Source organism: Gopherus flavomarginatus, chromosome 10 (genome assembly GCF_025201925.1).
Source record: "Gopherus flavomarginatus isolate rGopFla2 chromosome 10, rGopFla2.mat.asm, whole genome shotgun sequence".
Classification (NCBI taxonomy): domain Eukaryota; kingdom Metazoa; phylum Chordata; order Testudines; family Testudinidae; genus Gopherus; species Gopherus flavomarginatus.
Genome location: NC_066626.1, coordinates 37863893 through 37886102, shown reverse-complemented (window position 1 = coordinate 37886102; position 22210 = coordinate 37863893).

Below are 22210 nucleotides of genomic sequence, written 5' to 3'. Positions count from 1 at the left end.
TTGATTTGAACACGACTTAATTTCTTACAATATCATTGTGCTAAAAACTCACAGACCCGCCCATTCTGGTTTTAGGCATATGTAAAATGTATGAAAAAACTAGTTAATTCATATTTGGCTTTAATCTAAAAGCAGCCTCTTTCCATTTTCCTATCCCTTTCATCTAAAAAATAATGTTATCTATTTATTTCAGTTTTGAACCTTTCCAATATTAGGCTCTGAATGGACAGGGATGTACTTTTAGGTCATTTTGATGGTTTTTATTTGAGTGTGACAAATTAAGCATATGTAAAATATGCAGTATTTATGAATGATTAATAAAGGTTAAGCAGACACTACAATGAACTTCCTACTGAATGCGATGTGTCATGGATTCAAATCATGCAGAGTTTAGTTGCACATTATCTGCTACAGCAACCTGCCTAAATCAGTAGATCCCAATTATGTATTTCTGCAGAAGTGTCTATGATGTAAATTCTCCTATGTTACATTTCCAGATTGGAAAGTTCAATTCTTCTCTCTCTTGAGCCTCTTCCTTCTTCTATGAGTCTGTACTTTGGGGAGAATCTCAAGAAGATAAAGTTTGTATAATTTCTTTCCTCACAAAAATGCTTTTAAAATCATTTGAAGTCATCGAGCCATAGTGTCCCCCTCAGGGCAGGGAACTACAACAGTCTGCATTCCATTTGTGTCCTAAACATTCTGTGATGGGAAGGCTCTTCCTTTCCCAGATATTCCCATGGAAGTACTACAGGATTTTCTCTTCCTCAGTCAAGCCACGGTGTTGTGGAATCTTAATGGCCAGTGCAGGTCAGGTTGTTAGGGGTTCTCCTAAAGGCTGCTGCCTCTGGAAGCTCCCTTTGGGGGATATCAAGGCATGGAGAGTGAAAGCAAGTAAGTTTTAAACATAATTTTACCCTCAAAAGTTCCCTGCATTTGGGAGACAGACAGATGTGTCTACTAATGGGTTTGGTTTTTGTTTGTTTTGTTTTGTGTTTTGTGGGGTGGGGCAGAAATTCCCACCATTGGTTTTGCCAGGGCAGCTCCAGCTGATAGTAATGGTAGAAGTACACATGTAGGCAAGGTTTCCAGGCCCCTGGTTTTCAAGAACTATGTTTTGTAACCCTGCTAAGAGCATATGTAAACGTTACTGTGTTTAAAAGAGCAGCAGCTGCAGTAGTAGCTTTGTCTACAATGGAACTGCACTGGTGGTAGGAAAGGGGGTGGAAACTTTACATAAAACCTCCCTAGGATACATAAACAAGCGGGGGAGAGAGAGAGTGTGTGTGTGTGTGTGTGTGTGTGTGTGTGTGTGTACGTTCACGCTAGTATGACAGGAAAGATCAGAAGTAATTAGGGAAAGGTTGTCGCACTATTTGCAAAAAAAATGTACCAGATATCTTAGAAATTTCTTGTATCGTATAAAATTACAGTACAAATCCATTTCTTTATCTATGAATAGCCACTAAAGAAAACAGATTAAATTCATTTTGTCTTACTCTTGAACTAGTAGTGCTGAAAAAATATTAGCTGTTTTCCTATTTGTCATGAAATAGTGTCACAGCCTTGCAATACTTGAATTAATTCCCTTGTGCTTATTCTAATGCTGGTGAAATAGTGGTGATCAGAGAAATAGTTTCTGCTAATTTGTTCGCTCAACTGCTCCCATTTTATACGTTTACATAGCATAAAATAATTTCACCTACTGCTTTGCTGAGCCCAGTTACTGTGCTACTTTTCCCCTACTCTGGATCAGACGGGAGCCGTAGATGTGTTTATTGATGGGATTAGCTTCACCACCACCACCTGATATAGGAAACAGAATGTGTGGGATTTCTGCTGGTGTCAGCTGTGAAGGCTCATCTCATCACTAGCCTCCATATAAAGGTGCATGTGTGAGTGAGGAAGGGCTTTAGTCTCTTTAATATGGGTATGAAGTTATTAATCTCTTTGTCTCTGGGTTTCCACTCCTCCTCCTCTTCCTGAGACGCTTCAAAACCACTCACTGCCTTTATTTGGCAACCACAATGAACACTCTTGGGGAGTTCATTGGTACCCACCCAAATGGAGAATGCTTTCTGAGTCTGTTTGAAAACAACTTTGATTGCAATCAGTCTTAGAGTGCCTGAGAGGCAAAAATGACTTAAAGCAAAGTTTAACATAGCCTGGCTCCAATGATGCCAAGTCCCCTGGGGGCAGGAGATAAAGTAGAGGGATGTGTTTTTAAGACACGTATGTGCATTCATCTGAAAACGCAGGGGCTCTGCAAAAGTTAATTCAGTCTTTAAAAATGTTCATGTTTCAAAAATAATCACTGTGTCTTTGGAAGGACAGTTCTGAACTATGTGTGGGGCAGCACAGAGGAGCGGGAGTGAAGAGAGATTCATTAACTGACACAAAACTTTCTCCACTTTCAATTGGCTCTTGACAAAAGCTTTTCCTTCACCCACCACTGTGTTTCCAGGGCTCACCTTGTTTCCTATTGATCCAGACAGGTGCAAAAACTCTATCTGTGACCTGCTAATACACTGTAATTTGTGGTATGGAAGATTGTGAATCTTCTGTAGTTAATATTATTCCTAGGTGAGTAGTTTCACTAAATTCTTCAGACCAGACTGGCTAACTTAACTGAGAAATAATATAAATTGTCAGAGGTTTCGGAACCTAGTAGATTCACTGTGAAGTAATTCCAGAAAGGTGTCTAATGCCTTAAGAACAACTGTGTTCAGTTGTATTTGTATACGTGGGCGTTTTATTATACAAATGTCAGTATGTGCCATATCTTAAATATGCACTATGGATAGTGCATTCTGTGAAACTTTTTTACAGAAGAGCAGGTAGCTAACTTGTCCTAACGAAGGTTTTAATTATACCTGAGAATGTCTGTTGTGCCACCTCAAAACAGGAATTGTGCCTCTTTAATGTTTGTAAGAATATAAGCATTTCAGTAAATTCAAACAAATGACCTATCTAATGCAGTTTGATTTTTTTAAAAGTATGTACTGTATTGTAAATGATCGACTTTTACAAAATTAACACATCTCTTACTCTTTAAAACAGAGAATGAAAAGCAGGTTTCGATAGATGTTAGCCCTAATGTAATTTGTGTCTTCTTGTGTATTTCACCAAGATGCAGAACTACTTTATGTAACCATACTTAAAAGGACAATTTTGATATGAAATGTAGTGAGTTTCAAAAAGGGAGTTAAAGGTAGTTGTAGGTGTATCATCTGCTTCTGTCTTTCTGCAAGTTTTTGTGGTTTTATAATCACATCCTCCTGTTTTTTAGAATTTATGGGCTTCCCTTTAATCTGTTACAGACCGACTCAAAAACCAGGAGAAACTGACTAAAAAGAGGAGACAGTGAAACTGACTATACACAGTGCTATCAATTTCAAATTAAGTGGGGAAAAAAGAGGATTTTTTTCTTTAATCTTTTATTATAATTAATTGAGGTATTACTTACAGCAGTAGATAAACAAGTTTCATCCAGAATGTGATTAAGTGAACAGTGTCCCTTTGTTTTCCATTGATCATTTCCAGCATGAAAAACTAGAGGAGTAGGTAAAATCATCCCCAGATGATGTACTTTTATTTTACAATAAAAAAAAAACCCATGAAACAGGATTTGGACAGTTATGTATTTGCAATGTGGGCAAAGAGAGTGGTTTCATTTTCCCAGATAAGGAAACAGAGGAAGTCCTAACATGCAGTCTGAACTATGTGGTATTCTGTCTGATCATTAAGCCTACAATTTAGTCATGGGTATTTTTAGTAAAAGTCATGGACAGCTCATGGGCAATAAACAAAAATTCATGGCCCTTGACCTATCCATGATTTATAGTAAAAATACCTGTGACTAAATCTTAGAGAGGGGGTGCCTGGGGCCAGCAATACCAGTTGCTGGGGACCACGGCTGCTCCAGTTGGCTGCCCAGGGACTGCTGCCGGGGCCAGTGGACCACAGCTGCTCTGGCCAGCCGCCCAAGGATGGTTGACTGGGGCCATGGATCATGGATGCTCCAGGGGCTGCCCAAACAGTGGCTGGTGTGGCTGTTCGGGGGGCTGCTCCAGCAGCAATTAGTGTGATTGTCCCTGAGGGCACCCGAGCCAGACTTATGCACATGCTCAACTTTATGCATTGAAATCAATGGGACTGCTCACAGTGTTTAGGTGAGCATGTACACAAATCTGTTCAGGATCAGGCCTTACGTTTTTTCAGTAAATATTAATTGTTCTTCAAAATGTAAGGACACAACATTGACATTGATAACAGTTCAAAATAAGGTAACCATAAGCTTCTGAATACTTCATTTTTAATCCTCATGCACTGAAAAAAGTAAACGCCTGCATGTGTCTTCTCTTGTGCCACCTTTGATATAGCTAAAACCTTGAGCCTGCGATTTGTTTTGTGCAGCTGGATCTCTGGCCCTGTTGAGAGCCCTGTTGACTTCAGTGAGATTCAATGGAAGCAGATGTGTTTACCTGCATGAATCAGCTTTCAGGTTTGGGGCCTAAAGTGGATATTTACACTCCAGTTGTGCAAACAATTCTGCGTGTGCTTTATTTTATACACTAGTAGTCTCAGTGAAGTCAAAGGGTCTACTCAGATGTGTGAAGTGCAGCAGGGGTTACTCTTTGCAGTATCAGACCCTTTGCTGTCCTCTCACCTTTGATGCTGTGTTCCATTTATGAAAATCACTCTGGAACTCGTGATGCTTTAGGAAACATTTAACTTTCCCTCACAGTAAATTTCAGTAAAGAAATAATTTTCTTTTGGAGGGAGTTTTTGGAAAATTAAACAAATTATTGCCTTTATCAGTTCAGACCTCACCTTTCCAAGCCTGACTATAAGACCATATACAATCCCTATCTGTACCCTCACCAACTTTTCCCAAGGACCCCACTACCACAGAGTGATTACTAGTGCTGTACATCGGTGAAATGAGGAGACTCCGCTTAGCATTCTCCAGTAATATTTGCTGAGTTGCTAACATGGGGGTGGCTTATTTCACAACTCATTGAGAGACATGTTCCTCACCTAAGGGCTTGGCTGTACTGGCACTTTACAGCGCTGCAACTCTCGCGCTCAGGGGTGTGAAAAAACACCCCCCTGAGTGCTGCAAGATACAGCGCTGTAAAGCCTCAGTGTAATCAGTGCTGCAGCGCTGGGAGCGCAGCTCCCAGCGCTGCAAGCTACACCCGTAAGGGATGTGGTTTACGTGCAGCGCTGGGAGAGCTCTCTCCCAGTGCTGGCGCTCTGACCACACTCACACTTCAAAGCGCTGCTGTGGCAGCGCTTTGAAATTTCAAGTGTAGCCATACATCAAGGAACACCTCATAAACTAGAGAAAGTGCCTGCCCTCTCTTCTTTTAGACTCTAGCATGTATAGTTACTTTTGCAGTATATACAGCTCTTTCTGGCTGACTTCAAAGACTTAAGCCAGGGGAAGAGCTGTCAGAGACAACAGACCCTAAAGTAAGGGAGTGGTGTAAGTTCCCTGGCTTACATTGGCGCAGTATATCTATGTTGGGAGTTTGCACTGCTGTAGCTACCTGGTGTAAGCACATTGGTGCAAAAATCCCTTATGCAGACCAGCTGTTAGACTCTCCACATCTGCTGCAATAAATAACAGAAGCTCACAAAGGCCTAGAGGTTCAATAAGTTACCTTGACTGGCAAAAGAAACCTCTGTTGTTCAATTTGCTCTGGAGATGGGTAGGGGGATATTATAACTGAGGGCATTTAAGTCTAAAATGAAGAATTTCAAAGTGATGAGGTATATAGTGTGCCCTGTATCCTTATCACCAGACTCATCTGGAGGGAGGTCTTACAGCTTTTGTTAGGAAATGAAAGTGTACTTGACTATTCTGTAGTTTACATTGTGCTCTAAAATGTAACAAAAGGTACCATCTACTTCCTTCAGGCTGAGCCTGATTTACCTGCATATTCTGTTATAAAACACGGATGTAAGTTCTAATTTTTTGAGGAAACATGATGCTCTTTTACCTGTTGCAATGTAATTGGATAGTGCATGTATAAATGACTTGTTTAGCCTGCCAATGAATGTTGCTAATGCCTTACCACAAAAAAAGCATATTTTTTGTTTTTATTTTTCCTCAGAGGCAAATCCAAACAATGCTAGATTTGGGAAACTGTTTACTGAAAAGCATTTTCTAATAGATCTCTGAAGAAGTGCAATTGTATAATTATTATTGTTCAGTGCATACAGTTCATTGTCTCTTCATCACTCTGTACACTGCTGCTATTAGTGCTTGTTCTAATAAATCTCAATGTAAACTGTTTAAGCTGCTGTAACTTCTGTGATTTGATTTGTTAGTTCAAGATCGTTTTGAATATGATTCATAAAACCAAAAATCCTACACATACCTTTACGCAGCTGTATGAATTTATTGCTGAATGCTGGCGCGCAGTTTGGAGGATTCATTGTACAGATGGTTATATACCAGATTAAAAAATAATTCATTTTTAGAGTTACGGAGTTGTGACCGGCATAACAGCCCTTTCCCCAGGAGCACTCTTGATGACTTCCAAGTCTGTATTAACTTTTCGCACTGCAGAATAAGCTTCATATAGGAACTCTATCCCCACATGGCCTTTCGGAGGCTTGCACTTTCAATTTGGCAGAGTCAAACAACTGCAGCCTAAAGTAGCTGATTTCACACTTGGCAATTGCTGGCTATATCTTTTTGTTACAATTGATAAGTACCTGTTTGTGTATTGTTCCCTTCCCGCACACACATTGTCTTTTTTATGGATAAGGGGATTCTCAGATCATGTGTCTCAAGTTTTACGGGAGGATGTAGGAAAGTTGGCATAAAAACATATTAGCTTTTGCCTTAGTTCTGCAGAAGTAATCAAATGTGCAGAATGGAATTGACCCATTGCACTTAATTTTGGAATTGCACATTCCTTAAAAATTGATCTAATTTTTAATATAATTAAAACTGAGTCATAGTTTGTAGAAAACAAAGAATTTCTTCCAGATTTAAGATATTTGAGCGTTTCTTGGCATTGTGCAATGTACAGGAGTTCAAACAGCTTCCTGGCGTGCTGCCCAGATGGAAACACCAGAGAATGACAGTTGATTTTCCCAAGCTTGGCAATGCTGTTGCTATGCTGCAGAGCACATACCTAAGCTCATCCAAATAGATGCCTCATACTTGTTTGTGTACAGAGAGTCTGTTCTCTGTTAAATCAATTAATTCAGTGGCATTACTCAAGATGTACAGTGCTTTAGCTGAGATCCCAGAATCTGGGCCTGAGCGTCTTGTAGCAAAATGTCAAGTATCAGAGGGATAGCCGTGTTAGTCTGGATCTGTAAAAAGCAGCAAAGAATCCTGTGGCACCTTATAGACTAACAGACGTTTTGGAGCATGAGCTTTCGTGGGTGAATACCCACTTCGTCGGATGCATGTAGTGGAAATTCCCAGAGGCAGGTATAAATATGCAGGCAAGAATCAGGCTAGAGATAACGAGGTTAGTTCAATCAGGGAGAATGAGGCCCTCTTTAGCAGTTGAGGTGTGAACACCAAGGGAGGAGAAACTGCTTTTGTAGTTGGCTAGCTTTTATAGCAAAAGATATCCCAACTAAGTGACCACTACTCAGCAAAAATGTGCATAAGCTAAGTGTAAAAAGTCACTTGTCGTGTAAATTTAATTGACTGGACTTGGGACTAGATTAGGGCAAGGAAGGACCTTGAAGCAGTGCCATTAAGCTGCCTCTGTACTCTTGTAACTTGATACTTAATTCAGCATCAGGAGAACTTATTACCTAAGCATGGAAGTTACTTTTATTTTTAAAATGTAACGATGGTGCCTCCTTTAACCACAGACATAGGCATTGTGGTGCAATGAAGCAAGACAGGGCAGGGAAAGAATGGCAGGTTTCATCCCAAGACATCTGCCCACAGGAAACTGTTAGATGTTATAACACTGATTGCATACTTGCAATGTGTTATGGTACACAGGAATTTTTGGATTGTTTGGGAGAGTAACCCAAGACACCCAGACAAAGATTTATACCTTAGATCCCTGTTACTTTTGTAATGCTTAATTTTGTTAAATTTAAAAGTAGCCATCATAGACACATAGTATACGCTTAACCACTGTCAGTACTATGTGCTCCTGCAAAAGTATTCATCTATAGCTTTCTTTTCCTTCAAGTGAGTACACAGTATTTTTCACACTCCATTAGCTAAACATTGTCAAACATCCTAGAACCTTTAAATCTCTTAGCAATGCTCGGTCACTGGAATGCCATGCTGTGATGCTAACTCTTCAACAAAGCTGAAATTAGTTCCTTATTCCCCAGTTTCTCATTTGTGGTACCAGCTCTTTATTCGTGGTTCACATTTTCTTATTCAAAGGCCAAAATTATTTAAAAATACATCAATATAAGTTTTGTTTTGAAATTTCATCGAATTAATGGATTGAATGTGATAAACATGTACATTACTAATTATTAAATAATCAAATAAGGAGCTGGAGTTTGATTGACTGTATGTGACAAAATAAATTTCGAGTCACCCTAAGTGACATGGTCCCACAACCATCAGACGGTTTTGAAGGAACTGGGACATACCACTTGCTGACCTGAAGCTTTGTTCATGTGCAGTGTGCTGCCAGATACCACACCCCATCACAATTTCATATTGTGCTTGGAGTTTGAAGAAGGAGGTGGACTCAATACATTTTGGGTCACGCCAACTGATACATCCCTGCAACCGATGGACTGTTCTGAAGGAGCTGACACATGCCATTCACTGACCCAAAGCCTTGTTCTTCAGCAGCATACTGGCACCTATTACGCGCCCACCACTTTTTCATGCAGTACATAGAATTTGAATAAGAAACTGGGATTTGACAGACTGTACATGACACATCCCCATGACCGCTAGACTGTTCTGAAGGAGCTGGGACATGCCACTCATTGACCCGAAGTTTTGCTCTACAGCGATACGCTGCCACATGCCATACACCTACCCCATTTCCATATTGTACATTGGGCTTGAATAACGAACGGTTCAGACTGTATGTGACAAAATGTGTCTTTGGTTATCCTAAGTTAACGTCCCCATGACCTTCAGATTTTTCTGAGGAGCTGGACATGCCAGTTGTTGACCCAAAGCTTTGTTCCTGCTCAATATACTCTGAGATATGACTCCCTACCCCACTTCTATATTCTAAATACTGCTTGAATTAGGAGCTGGGTTTTGACAAAATGTAAATGACAAAATGTCTCTGGTCACCCCATGTGATACATCCATGTGACTATCAGGCTGTTCTGAAGGAGCTTGAATAAGTCACTCCCTGACCCAAAGCTTTGTGCCTGTGCAATATGCTGCCAAATATCACATTCCCATCACACTTCCGTATTGTGCACGGAGTTTGATTAAGGAGCTGGGGTTTGACTGGCTGACAAAATACATATGAGATCCCCCAAGTGATATGTCTCTTGTCATTTTGTTATGAAGAGCTAAGGATATTCCACTCCCAGAGGTGAACCTGTCTCTAGAGGAATGGAACAGAAAGCTACAGAAGCCATAACTGTTGGGTTCTTTAATCATTCTAAACAAGAAAACAGTCATCACTGGGGACTCATATTAAGAATAATGAACACAGAAGGGACACAAGGACAATAGGATAGTGTGCGGTCTTCCTGAAGAGAAGATCTGAGATGTAATGGCAGGATTAGGCAGGCGTGGCAACTCTCCACTGATAACTGCACACATTGGAACCAATGATACAGCATCATGTGAAACTACATATAGAAGACCTCAGGCATCTTTGAACACAGTGGAAGAAAAGGAAAATCCAAACAATCTTCCCAGGGCCTTACTGGCCCAATGAGCAGCAGAAGGCTGAAAATATTGAAGGTGAACTGTTAGCTGGACAACTCTTGAAGATTCTGTTTTTCTGGAACACTGAGCCACATTCCAGTGAGAGAGGGACTGTACAGATGGGATGGTCTGCATCTCACAGGTATGGGAACAACCTTCTCAGTTGGAGACTAGCTGTAGCAGTTAGGAGGGCATTAAATTACCATAATTGGGAAGGGTGTTAAGGAGGCAAATTTGCTATCACGCTCAAGATGTCATGAACTAATTGAACTGATGTGGCAAAAAATGCAAAGAGAAGACATTTTTCAGTTGCTTCTATAGCAATGCTAGGAGACTGAGTAATGAGTAAGAGAAATTAGAAATTCTCATTGCTAAGAATTTTTATATAATTGCCATTGCTGAAACAACATGGGACAATTCACGACTGGTTACAAACTGTTTAGGAAGAACAGTGTGTGTAAAAGTTGTGAGAGTGGAGGCTCTCTACATTAAAGACACCATTATCTGTTTTAGAGTTAATGATAACTCAAACCCACAAGAACTTGAATGCGTATGAATCAATGTGCAAACAATATCCGGGATGGGGTCTGGTGGCAGTTGTGATATTTGGCAGCATATTGCATGGGAACAAAGCTTTGGGTCTTGGAGTGACTTATAACAGCACTTTCAGAACTGTCTGATGGACACCGGGATGTGTCACTTTGTGTGACCAGAGACACATTTTCTCATGTCCAGTCAGTCAAAACTCAGTTCCGTATGCAGTCACCATTTACAAAAAAGGAAATAAGATGGGGACATGACATTTGGCAGCATAGTGTGCAAGAACGAAGCTTTGGGTTGGTGAATGCTATGTCCTGGCTCCTTCAGAACAGTATGACAGTCACAGAGACAGGCTATTTTGGGTGATCCGAAACTTACTTTGTCTTGTACAGCCAGTCAAATCCCAGTCCCTAATTCAAATGCTATGTACAATATGGAAGTGGAGTAGGGTGTCATATCTCACAGTATATTGTGCTGGAACTAAGCTTCGGGTCAGTGAGTGGCATGGCCCAGCTGCCTCAGAACAGTTTGACGGTCACAATCCGAGACACATTTTGTCATACGCAGTCAGTCAGAACCCAGTTTTTTATTCAAACTCTATGTATAATATGGAAAATGGTGGTGGTGTAATGGATGGTAACGTTGCTCAGGAACAAAGCTTCAGGTTGATGAATGGCTTGAGTCAGCTCCTTCAGAACAATCCATCAGTTGTTGAGACAGGTCAGTTGGGGTGACCCAGAACTTATTTTGTCATGTACAGCCAGTGAAAGTCTACTGCCTTATTCAAACTCTATGACAATGTGGAAGTGGAGTGGGGGTGTGAATATGGCAGCATATTGTACAACAATAAAGCTTTGCGTCTGCCAGTTATATGTCCCCACTCCTTCCGAACACTCTGTCACACAGTTTGTCTTGTGCTGTCAGTGAAAACCTAGCTTTACAAAAAGGAAGTAGAGTGGGGGTGCAATATTTGATGGCATATTGCACAGAAACAAAGCTACGGGTTGGCGAGTTGCACATCCTAGCGCCTTGCAGAATAGTTTGATCACTGGGACGTATCAAATGGGGTGACCTGAAACTTATTTGGTCACATACAGTCAGTTAAATCTTAGCTCCTTATTTATTTAATTAGTTAATAATCATTAACATTTTTATCACATTCAATCAAATTAAGTGGATGAAATTTCAACAAAAATTAATCTTACACTGACGTATTTTTAAATAATTTTTTGGCTTTTGAATAAGGAACTGGGAACCATGAACAAGGAGCTGGTACCACAAATAAGAAACTGGTAATAAGGAACCAACTTCAGCCTCATCACTCTTCAGGTGTATTTATCTACAGTGTCTGCCATTGTGCAACTGGTACAAGACAGACTAAGCAACTGGATCCAAGCTCTAATATTTGATTTCAAGGTAATTTGTGTGAAAGAGTGTACTTTTCGAGTTTGCACCAGCTAGGGAGTTGCAGCTTTATTTTTGCCACAGATTGTGCCTTCTTTAATTCCTAAGATTTCACTTAGTGCAGGATGCCAGATTCTGTGCACACCTATTCTAAATTAATCTTTTAAATCTTGGTCAGTGAAGAAGTACCCATATATATCAGTATTGTAAAGACACTACACAAAGCATTAAGAATTGCTTTTGGGTAACTGAAATGCCAGCTGCATGAGTTGTTTAGTATAACTTACAAGAACAGACTTGAACAAGATTTGCTGTGATAACACATATAAAATTAAGTTCTCTCTTCTTTTCAAGCCTTTCTTTGATCTTAGTTAGTACATCATAAACTGAGGTTGCACCACCATTAGTAACAAGTATCTTTTTGACCTATTCCTGCAGTATGAGTGAGTTTATAGATTGAGACAGTTGTCAGTATAATTGCCTGTGTCTGGAAACTGCAAAACTTCTAGCCAAGATGGTTGGGTATTCTGAGATTAATGGAAACTGAGCATAAACGTCACCCAAAAACTCCTTGGAAAAACTACAGTCTAGCAGGGGAAGTATCACATGGTTTATATTTTGAACTGAATGTGGACAGTCTGTTTTACTCAAAGTCTACTAAAAATCTCTGTATTTCACTGCTCTACAGCCAAAATGCTTCTGAAAAAACTTTACTAATTCTGGGTCACTGAGAACGAAAATGATGCTTAAACTTGTTGATTGGCTCTAGTTTTCAAGATATGCTATTGGGTCAGTATATACGACCCTTGACTTGGGAATGGTGGAGGATAAGTGAGTTCTAAAGGGAAGGGATCTCAATTTAAACCAGAAATGACTAAAATACATCTTTGACTGGATCTATGAATAAATCTATGACTGGGTTTGGACAGTACTTGCTTTTTAGGCAAAACAATGCATGATGCAATCTGAAGCTGGTATTGCATCACACGTGATATGAATTGCATCATGTTATTCCTAGAATTCATGGATGATGCAATCATAACGAAGCTTACATCACTTTGCTGAACAAATTGCCCTATATCAGCTCTAGAAATCATACAGTGTCGTGCTCTCTTATTTATCAGTGTTTGATTTTGCAAAGGGACACATTTCTGTTTAGCCAAAGTGAGCAGAGATGCCTCGTACTTGTGTGAACAGTGCAGGTAACTTCTGCTATGTTTGTGGTGAAGTGACTTTTGCATCACAAAAGCGCAGTATACCCACTATGGTTAAGAAAGCCTATCACCTTTCTTTTGGCTGCAAAATTGGAGATCAGGACAAGAAGTGGGCCCCACACATATGCTGCAACACTTGTGCAACAAATCTTCGCCAGTGGTTGAACAGGAAAAGGAAATCTATGCCTTTTGCAGTGCCAATGATTTGGAGAGAGCCAACAGATCATACCAGCAATTGTTACTTCTGCATGGTGCCTCCAGTTGGGAAAGGTGTGTCAAAGAAGAAAAAGTGGACTGTGCATTATCCAAACATTCCATCAGCTATACGCCCAGTATCCCATGGAGAAGGACTGCCGGTTCCTGATGCACCAGAATCATTCTCACTTGAGTCAGACGAGGAAGAGGATGAAACTTCTGGTCCTGAACCATCAATGTCACAGGACCCACATTTTCTCCCATCCTCCTCCTCTGAACCACACCTCATAACACAAGGTGAACTGAATCATGACCTTGTCAGGGATTTGGAATACCCAAGAATAAGGCAGAGCTGTTGGGCTCCAGACTACAGCAGTGGAATCTCCTGGCAGGCTATCAGGGCAATTGGAGCCCATCAGTGCTTGCAGACTATTGCTGGACAGTGACAAGAGATGCTCCATATAATGAATACAAGAGACAAGCCAGGAAGTGCCGAGTAGACACTGAATAGGACTAAACTATGTACATAATAGTTTTTTGCCTTTTGTTTCATAGTAAATTTTATTTATGTAACCCTTTTGCTGATTTTTAAAGTGTTACATAAACAGAACAGGTGAAATCTTATCATGTAAAGCACCCATAAACATGAAAAGACCTAGGTTTACAATTTATGATTAAAACTCTACTATCTACACAATATACATAGACATAAAATGTAAAAACTTAAATATCTTAGAAACAGTAGCCAATCAGTTGTTTTAATTGTCATATTTGAATTCAGCACATCAAAATACATAATAAATATCACATTTTATCTCTGAAGCAGATGACTTCCCAAAAATTGTAGACCAGTGTTTTTTATCTTCAAAAATAATCTTTAATCTATACTGTGCTTTTCTATCTCTGAATGCTTTAAAATGTTGTTGACATGGTATTTATAGAGTGCACTAAGTGTAGCAGCAATTAACAGACAAGAAGACAAGTCCCATATCCTGAGTGTTGTATGTTTATATAAAAGGTAGCTTTATACAGTATTTATAATGGATGAATAGACATTATAAGCATGTTACAGAGATGAATAATGTGTTATAGAGTCCCTCTACAGATGAGCTTAAAACTACCACAGGTGTTAATTAGCCTGTTATAAGCAACCATTTGGACTAGTAAAACATCTATTAATTTATTAACCTGTTATAAACTAATTATAAATTATTCCTTAATATAAAGCGACCATGTTGCGTACAGCTATGTAATCACTCCTCAGCTATTCATAGGTGTGCACTTCTGGGGTGGAAGGAAGCAGCTGTTTAGCAGAACAGCAAAACTATTTAGAACAGAAAATGATGCCTATCCTATCTGACTGAAACTACAGAGGCAATTTTTAATAGGTCAAATGTAGTTATCCAAGTTAGAACTTGGGTAGGATACTAGCACTAACATCTCTATTCTTACAAAAATTGTGTTGAACCTTCAATGACCACTGGATATTAGGACGTCAGGTTTACAAATCATCCAAAAATCTTCACCCTCTGTGCATCCCATACACTGGTTCAGTACTTTCTGATAGGCAGGAGTGTTATTACGGGTATAGCACCACAGCTTTCCAAAGAGGTTTCCCTTCCAGTTGTAAACCAAATCAAACCATATTATGGTATCAAAATCTGAAGAACTTGCAGTCCAAGGTACTATGATGCAGACAACACTGCAAGCACTTTTTCTGCTTCTTCAGGCCTGAATGTTACACAGTTGGTAGAGTCACTAACTCACAGCTGTATCTCGTCTGCTTCTGAGATCTTAATAATGGTCATAGTATCAATCACTTGTTCCAAGTGTACAAATAAAACTGTGATTAGAAGACATAACTCTTCAGTATGAATATTATGGATATGTCTACAAAACTATTGCCTATAGCCTCTTCCAAATTAGAAAAATCCGTAATCTCAAGAGTGGGGACAAGACCCAAAACAAGTTGGAAACCAAGTTACAAATGGAGATACCTTTGATCAGAAGGCACAAAATAACTTAAAACTACACTAGATAATTAACACATACAAACTTAGACTACTAACCTCATTCAGCAAAAGAAAAAAAAAATCAGATTTGGAGTTAATTCCAATGAGTGATCAGAGTGAACGTGCACTATGAGATAAAAGGAATACCCGTGACCTCCCACTCCTGAGGAGTACTGTAGTATCCCTGGTTGCTACAAATATAGAGGCCCTATTGAAAGAGAAGTATTAATAAATTGCACATCCAGCTTCCTTCAGGAGAACTGATAAAATGCCTAAATTCTACGGCTTCACCAGTTTTCTTGTGTGGCATGTTAACACCAACACAGGAGAGAGAAACCCTTTTAAAAATAGGATTATTATAGTAAAGACATAAGCATTGGCAGGAGGATTCAAGTGCCTGAAAATACTTTATTTTTTTTAATGGATCATATCATAGGTTCATGGGTATCCCTGTATGTCTTTCCTGAAATAGTCAACGGGGAGATGCTGGCATCAATGACAGAGGTCATATAGAACAAGGACACACTTCACTCTTCTTCATCTCTGGCATTTAAGTGGAACCACGTCTTGAAATAAGCTGCAAACCACAGACAACAGAATGATCCAGAAAACGTGTCTCTTCATGATTAATGACTGTGCTGATTGATAGAATCATTAATATATTCTGTGGTTGGAACGTGCTGCAGTGCCCTTACATTTCCTGTGCCTAAGTAGGAGAAGCCATGAAACTATCTAATGGAAAAACAAAGGTTTGAGCTCTAGAGTAGTTATGTTAGGTACTGAATTAGCTCTTTGGATTTCCTACCACAGGAAGGTGGACACCAGATCTAAAAATGTTTTAGCCTGTGGGAGGAACCTGGAATTCAGAACAAAGATGCTCATTGGCCCAGGTCCTCAAAGGCATTTTGGTGCCTAACTCCCACTGCAGTTACTGGAAGTTAAGAGCTTAATACCTTTGAGATCTGGGTCACAAGATATTTGAACTAGGGCTTGTCATGGTATCTTTCCCCAATCTGAACCTTAGAGTCCAAAAGTTGGGGTACCAGCATGAATTCCCCTAAGCTTAATTACCAGCTTAGATCTGATACACTGCCACCACCCAAAAATATATAGTGTTTTGGGGCACTCTGGTCCCCCCAAAAACCTTCCCTGGGGACCCCAAGACCCAAATTCCTTGAGTCTTACAACACAGGGGAATAAACCATTTCCCTCCCTTTCTCTTCTCCTCCAGGTGTTCCTTCCCTGGGCTCCTGGAGAGAGAGACAGATTCAAGCTCCTTGAATCTAAAACAAAGGGATTCCACCCTTCTCCCCTCCCTGTTAAGTACAGACTCAATTCCCTTGAGCCTCAACAAGGGGAAAAAATCAAACAGGTCTTAAAAGCAAAACTTTTAATAAAAAGAAAGAAAAAAAGTAAAAGTTATCTCTGCAATTTAGATGGTAAAAGTTACTGGGTCTTACAGCTTATAGACACTAGAAAGAAGCCCCCCCCCCCCCAGCAAAAATACAATTTAAAATACTTCCAGCAAACTACACATTTGCAAATACAGAAAACAATCAAAAGACTATAACCGCCTTCTCTACTAAATACTCACTATTCTGAATATATAACAGACTGTAGCAGGGAGATTAGCAAGAAACCTGGTTGCCAAGTCCCTTCCAGGACCCAGAGAGAACAAAACCAAACCCAAAAAACACAAACAAAGGCTTCCCTCCACAGAGATTTGAAAGTATCTTGTTTCCTGATTGGTCCTCTGGTCAGGTGTCCGGTTCACTGTTTGTTAACCCTTTACAGGTAAGAGACATTAACCCTTAACTATCTGTTTATGACAGGGCTGTAAATTAATCACATTAATTCACACGATTAACTCAAAAAATTAATAGTGATTAATCGCAGTTTTAATTGCACTGTTAAACAGTAGAATACCAATTGAAATTTATTAAATGTTTTTGGATCTTTGTCTACATTTTTAAATATATTGATTTCAATTACAACACAGAATACACAGTATATAGTGCTCACTTTATATTATTTATTACAAATATTTTCACTGTAAAAATGACGAACAAAAGAAATAGTATTTTTCATTTCATCTCATCCAAGTACTGTAGTGCAATCTCTTTATTGTGAAAGTGTAACTTACAAATGTAGATTTTTTTTGTTACATAACTGAACTCAAAAACAAAACAATATAAAACTTTAGCACCTACAAATCCACTCACCTACAAGTCCTACTTCTTGTTCAGTCACTCTAAGAGAAACTCATTTGTTTACATTTATGGGAGATAATGCTGCCCGCTTATTTACAATGTCACCTGAAAGTGAGAACAGGCATTCATATGGCAGTTTTGTAGCTGGCATCGCAAGATGTTTATTTGCCAGATATGCTAAACATTGGTATGCCCCTTCATACTTTGACCACTATTCTAGAGGACATGCTTCTATGCTGATGATGCTTGTTAAAAAAATGTTTTAATTAAATTAGTGACTGAACTCCCTGGGGGAGAATTGTATGTCCCCTGCTCTGTTTTACCCACATTCTGCCATGTATTTCATGTTATAGCAGTTTCAGATGATGACCCAGCACATGTTCATTTTAAGAACACTTTCACTGCAGATTTCACAAAATGCAAAGAAGGTACCAATGTGAGATTTCCAAAGATAGCTACAGCATTCGACCCAAGATTTAAGAATCTGAAGTGCCTTCCAGAATCTGAGAGGGATGAGGTAGGGAGCATGCTTTCAGAAGTCTTAAAAGAGCAACACTCTGATGTGGAAACTACAGAACCCGAACCACGAAAAAAGAAAATCAACCTTCTGCTGGTGACATTTGACTCAGATGATGAAAAAGAACATGTGTCAGTCTGCACTGCTTTGTATTGTTATCAAGCAGAACCAGTCATCAGCATGGACGCATGTCTGGTGGTTGAAGCATGAAGGGACATATGAATCTTTAGCGCATCTGGCACGTAAATATCTTGCAATGCTGGCTACAACAGTGCCATGTGAATGCCCATTCTTACTTTCAGGTGACACTGAAAACAAGAAGAGGGCCGCATTATTTCCTGCAAATGTAAACAACCTTGGTTGTCTGAAGGATTGACTGAACAAGAAATAGGACTGAGTGGACTTTGTTTTCTTTTTGAATGCAGTTTATTTTTGTACATAATTCTATATCATGATAAAGAGATTGCACTACAGTACCTGTATTAGGTGAATTGAAAAATACTATTTCTTGTTTTTTACAGTGCAAATATTTGTAATAAAAAATAAAGTGAGCTTTGCACATTTTGTATTGTGTTGTAATTGAAATAAATATTGGAAGATGTAGAAAACATCCAAAAATATTTAAATAAATGGTATTCTATTATTAACAGTGATTAATTGTGCGATTAATAATTTTTTAATCACACAATCACGATTAATTTTTTAAATCGCTTGACAGCCCTAATTTGAACACATAAATGGCTTATTCCTTACACAGCTATGGATCTACTGTACCTAGAACTCTGCACCCTTATATAGATTTATATTTACTGTAAATCCCATACTGCAAATAGTTGTATCTAATTTTCAAACCTGTAACTTTTCAGACCTTTATTTTCAAATATGACAACACACAATTGTAATTGAGATGTATATGTAAGTCACATTTGACCTTTTGAGGTTTCTAGTTGCTAAAAAATATTTTGGTGTAGTTTGACAGAGTGAACTGTCACATGGAGGAAACAAAACCTGGGTAGCTGTAGGTGGTCCAGCTGGATCCAATCAACCATAATCCTCTTAGAGGCTGCTGGGAATGGGAGGGGTCTGTGGCTTATACAAGGTAGACCCAACTAGAGTGGGAATGTGTATTTTTTTGCTTCTTGAAAGATAGCTTCATTAAAACTGGATGTGCGGAGCCTGGTAAGTAGCCCAAGAAGGTTACAGCGGAGCCTTGGAGCAGAAAGGAACAGAGTACTGGAGAATGACAGACCCTTGGAAAGGAAGGTATTGTACCAAGGAAAGTTTGGGTACAGGCTGGGTCTGCCTCCCTTTAAAGACTTGAATGTTGGGGTTCCTGAAAGGGGAAAAAGGGTCTTAATTGCACTTGAGAAACACGGAACATGCAGCACTTTTGGAATCTGAGATTAAAAGTAAAATGAGTGTTTAAACTTTGGTAAAAATAAGTACTGATACACCTGTGTTTTAGGTACTACTACATTCTCTGGCTTCCTTCCCTCTCCTATCCCTTCCCCCTCCCCATTTCTGTGGTGGTGAAGTCACTCTAGTCCAGCAGCCAATAATCTGGTGCTAGGTAGCTAAATGATTAGTTGTAACAATCTGTAAATGATTTAGTTCTTTAATGTAGATGGGCTTTTACTGTCCTGACACTAATCTGATGGAAACAATTTTGCTTTATAATTTTTTTAAGCATATACAAGAGGCATGAAGATTTACACAACTGCTTTTAAAATGAAAAGGTCTTTACATGTTTTGTGAATTTAAATACAAACAAGCAATCTGTTTCAATCCTCTCCCTTGATGTGGCTGCTACAGTCTGTTACTGATACTGTGTAGCCAGCGCCCTCATCTGGCCATTCAAGATACTGCATACAAAATTAAGGCAAGTACACCTCTACCCTGATATAATGCAACCCGGTATAACATGAATTCGGATATAACGCAGTAAAGCAGTGCTCCGGGGGATTGGGGGGGGGCTGCGCACTCCAGCAGATCAAAGCAAGTTCGATATAATGCGGTTTCACCTATAACGCGGTAAGAATCTTTGGCTCCCAAGGACAGCGTTCTATTGGGGTAGAGGTGTATTGAGGAAAAATTACTAGGGCCATTTCACACAATTTTGCCAGTGCCAGCTCTATTAATGTAATCTATTATCATTATAAAAGCTTATACTAGGAAACACCTCAATCTAGTAGTATTTTCGGTTGTGTGTGGTTGCCCTCTGAATAGAGAGGCTGGTCTTTGTGGGAGTGCATATAAAACTCCCACCAGAATACTCGCTCACTGGTCTCCTGGTTTTTTTTCTTTTTTTTTTTCAATATTAATGATCTTGCTGGAGGAGGCAAGTATGGAAGAAGTAGAGGGGAGCTAATGGTGCAACTTGTTTTCCCTTCCCACCAATCCAATAGATACCCCTATTCCACAGCTGAGAGACATGGAAGGAGGGGTGGGAGGTGGCTGAGCTCTCCAGATAACCTACACCCAGAAGCCGAAGAGCAAACCAAGCAATTCACTTGCATAGACTCCTCAATACAATGCAACCTCCCTCCCCTGAAATACTTACAATAAAGCTGTAGCTTTTAATATACGGATTGCTGCGTAACAGTCACATCGTAACACAGGACGTCTTGGCACAAGACTCACCCTCTTCTGCCTAATTATTATTACATGGGATGTTCAGCAAATGGAGGATCACAATCTGTTCTGAGAGCCATGCAATACATAACAGCAGAGATATTAGAAAAGCTCTGACAAACTCTTGTTTCCTTGCTTTATAAGCCTACAAAGTGTATTGTATCAGTAACATTAATTTCCAGCCAGAGTACCTGAAATAAGTGTATATATTTTTCAAATGAAATCTTTCAACCAAATTAGATTGCTATTTGCTTCAATTAAAAACCAGTTTATTCATTAACAGGAAAATGTATTAAAAATTAGGCTTTTAAGTATAGCTTTTCTGAATGGCTAAAAAACAAGGCGCATATTCCCTCGTACTGAATAGTGGCATTCTGATTGCCTATCACTCTACTGTTACAACTGGTTACATCTGCATTTATTGGTGTAACAAATACATTCCTCAAATACAGGACTGTTAACATGTATCCTTAGGGCTGCCGACTTTTTATTGGCACTAAACTGAACACCCTAGCCCCGCCTCTTCCCTGAGGCTCCACCCCCACTCACTACATTCCCCCTCCCTCAGTGGCTTGCTCTCCCCCATCCTCATTCACTTTCAGTGGGCTAGGACAGGGAGTTGGTATGTTGTAGAGGGCTCTAAATGGGTGAGGGCTCTGGGATGGGGCCAGAAATGAGGGGTGCAGGAGGGGGCTCTGGATGAGGGGTTTGAGGTGCAGAAGGGGGCTCCAGGCAGGAGCAGAGGGATTCAGAATATGGGAGGGGGCTGCAGGTTGGGGTGTGGGTGGGATGAGGGCTCTGGGCTGGGGGTGTTTGGGGTGGAGGGGGCTTGGGGTTGGGACGTGGGCTTACCTCCGGCATCTCCTGGTTAGTGGCGCAGCAGAAGGCCTAAGGCAGGCTTCCTGCCTGTCCTGGGGCACCGCACTGCACCCCAGAAGTGGCCAGCAGGTCTGGCTCGGGGGGGTGAGGGGGAGACAGGATTCTCCCTGGGACATGCTGCTCTCGCCCACAGGCACTGCCCCCCAGCACCCATCGGCCGGTTCCCGAGCCACAGAACCCCATGTCCCCCCCTAGGAGCCGGATATGCTGGACGCTTCTGGGGCACACCGCAGTGCCCCAGGACAGGTAGGGACTAGCCTGTCTCGGCTCCGTTGCTCCGCAGCACCGACCAGACTACTGACAGTCCAGTTGGCGGTGCTGACCGGAGCTGCCAGGGTCCCTTTTCAACCAGGTGTTCCAATTGAAAACTGGACATCTGGTCACCCTATCCAACTTCTTGGAATGTGTGACTGAATTAGTAAAATAAGAGAAATACCAGTTACAGGAGTTAACCTTAATTTATTAACAGCTAATGACATTTATAGATATCTTTAATAAAAGAGGGCAGTGATGCCATTACATTGCTTTCAAGTTCCAATCTCAGATAATGGGTTTAAAAGGCCACCATTCACACACAGTAAAAAATAAAATGGGAGCATTCATAAAAGACCATGCCCACCTTTTATAGCTCAGTGGTTGAGCATTGGCCTTCTACACCCAGGGTTGTGAGTTCAATCCTTGAGGGGGCTATTTGGGGATTTAATTAGGGATTGGTCCTGCTTTGAGCAGGGGGTTGGACTAGATGA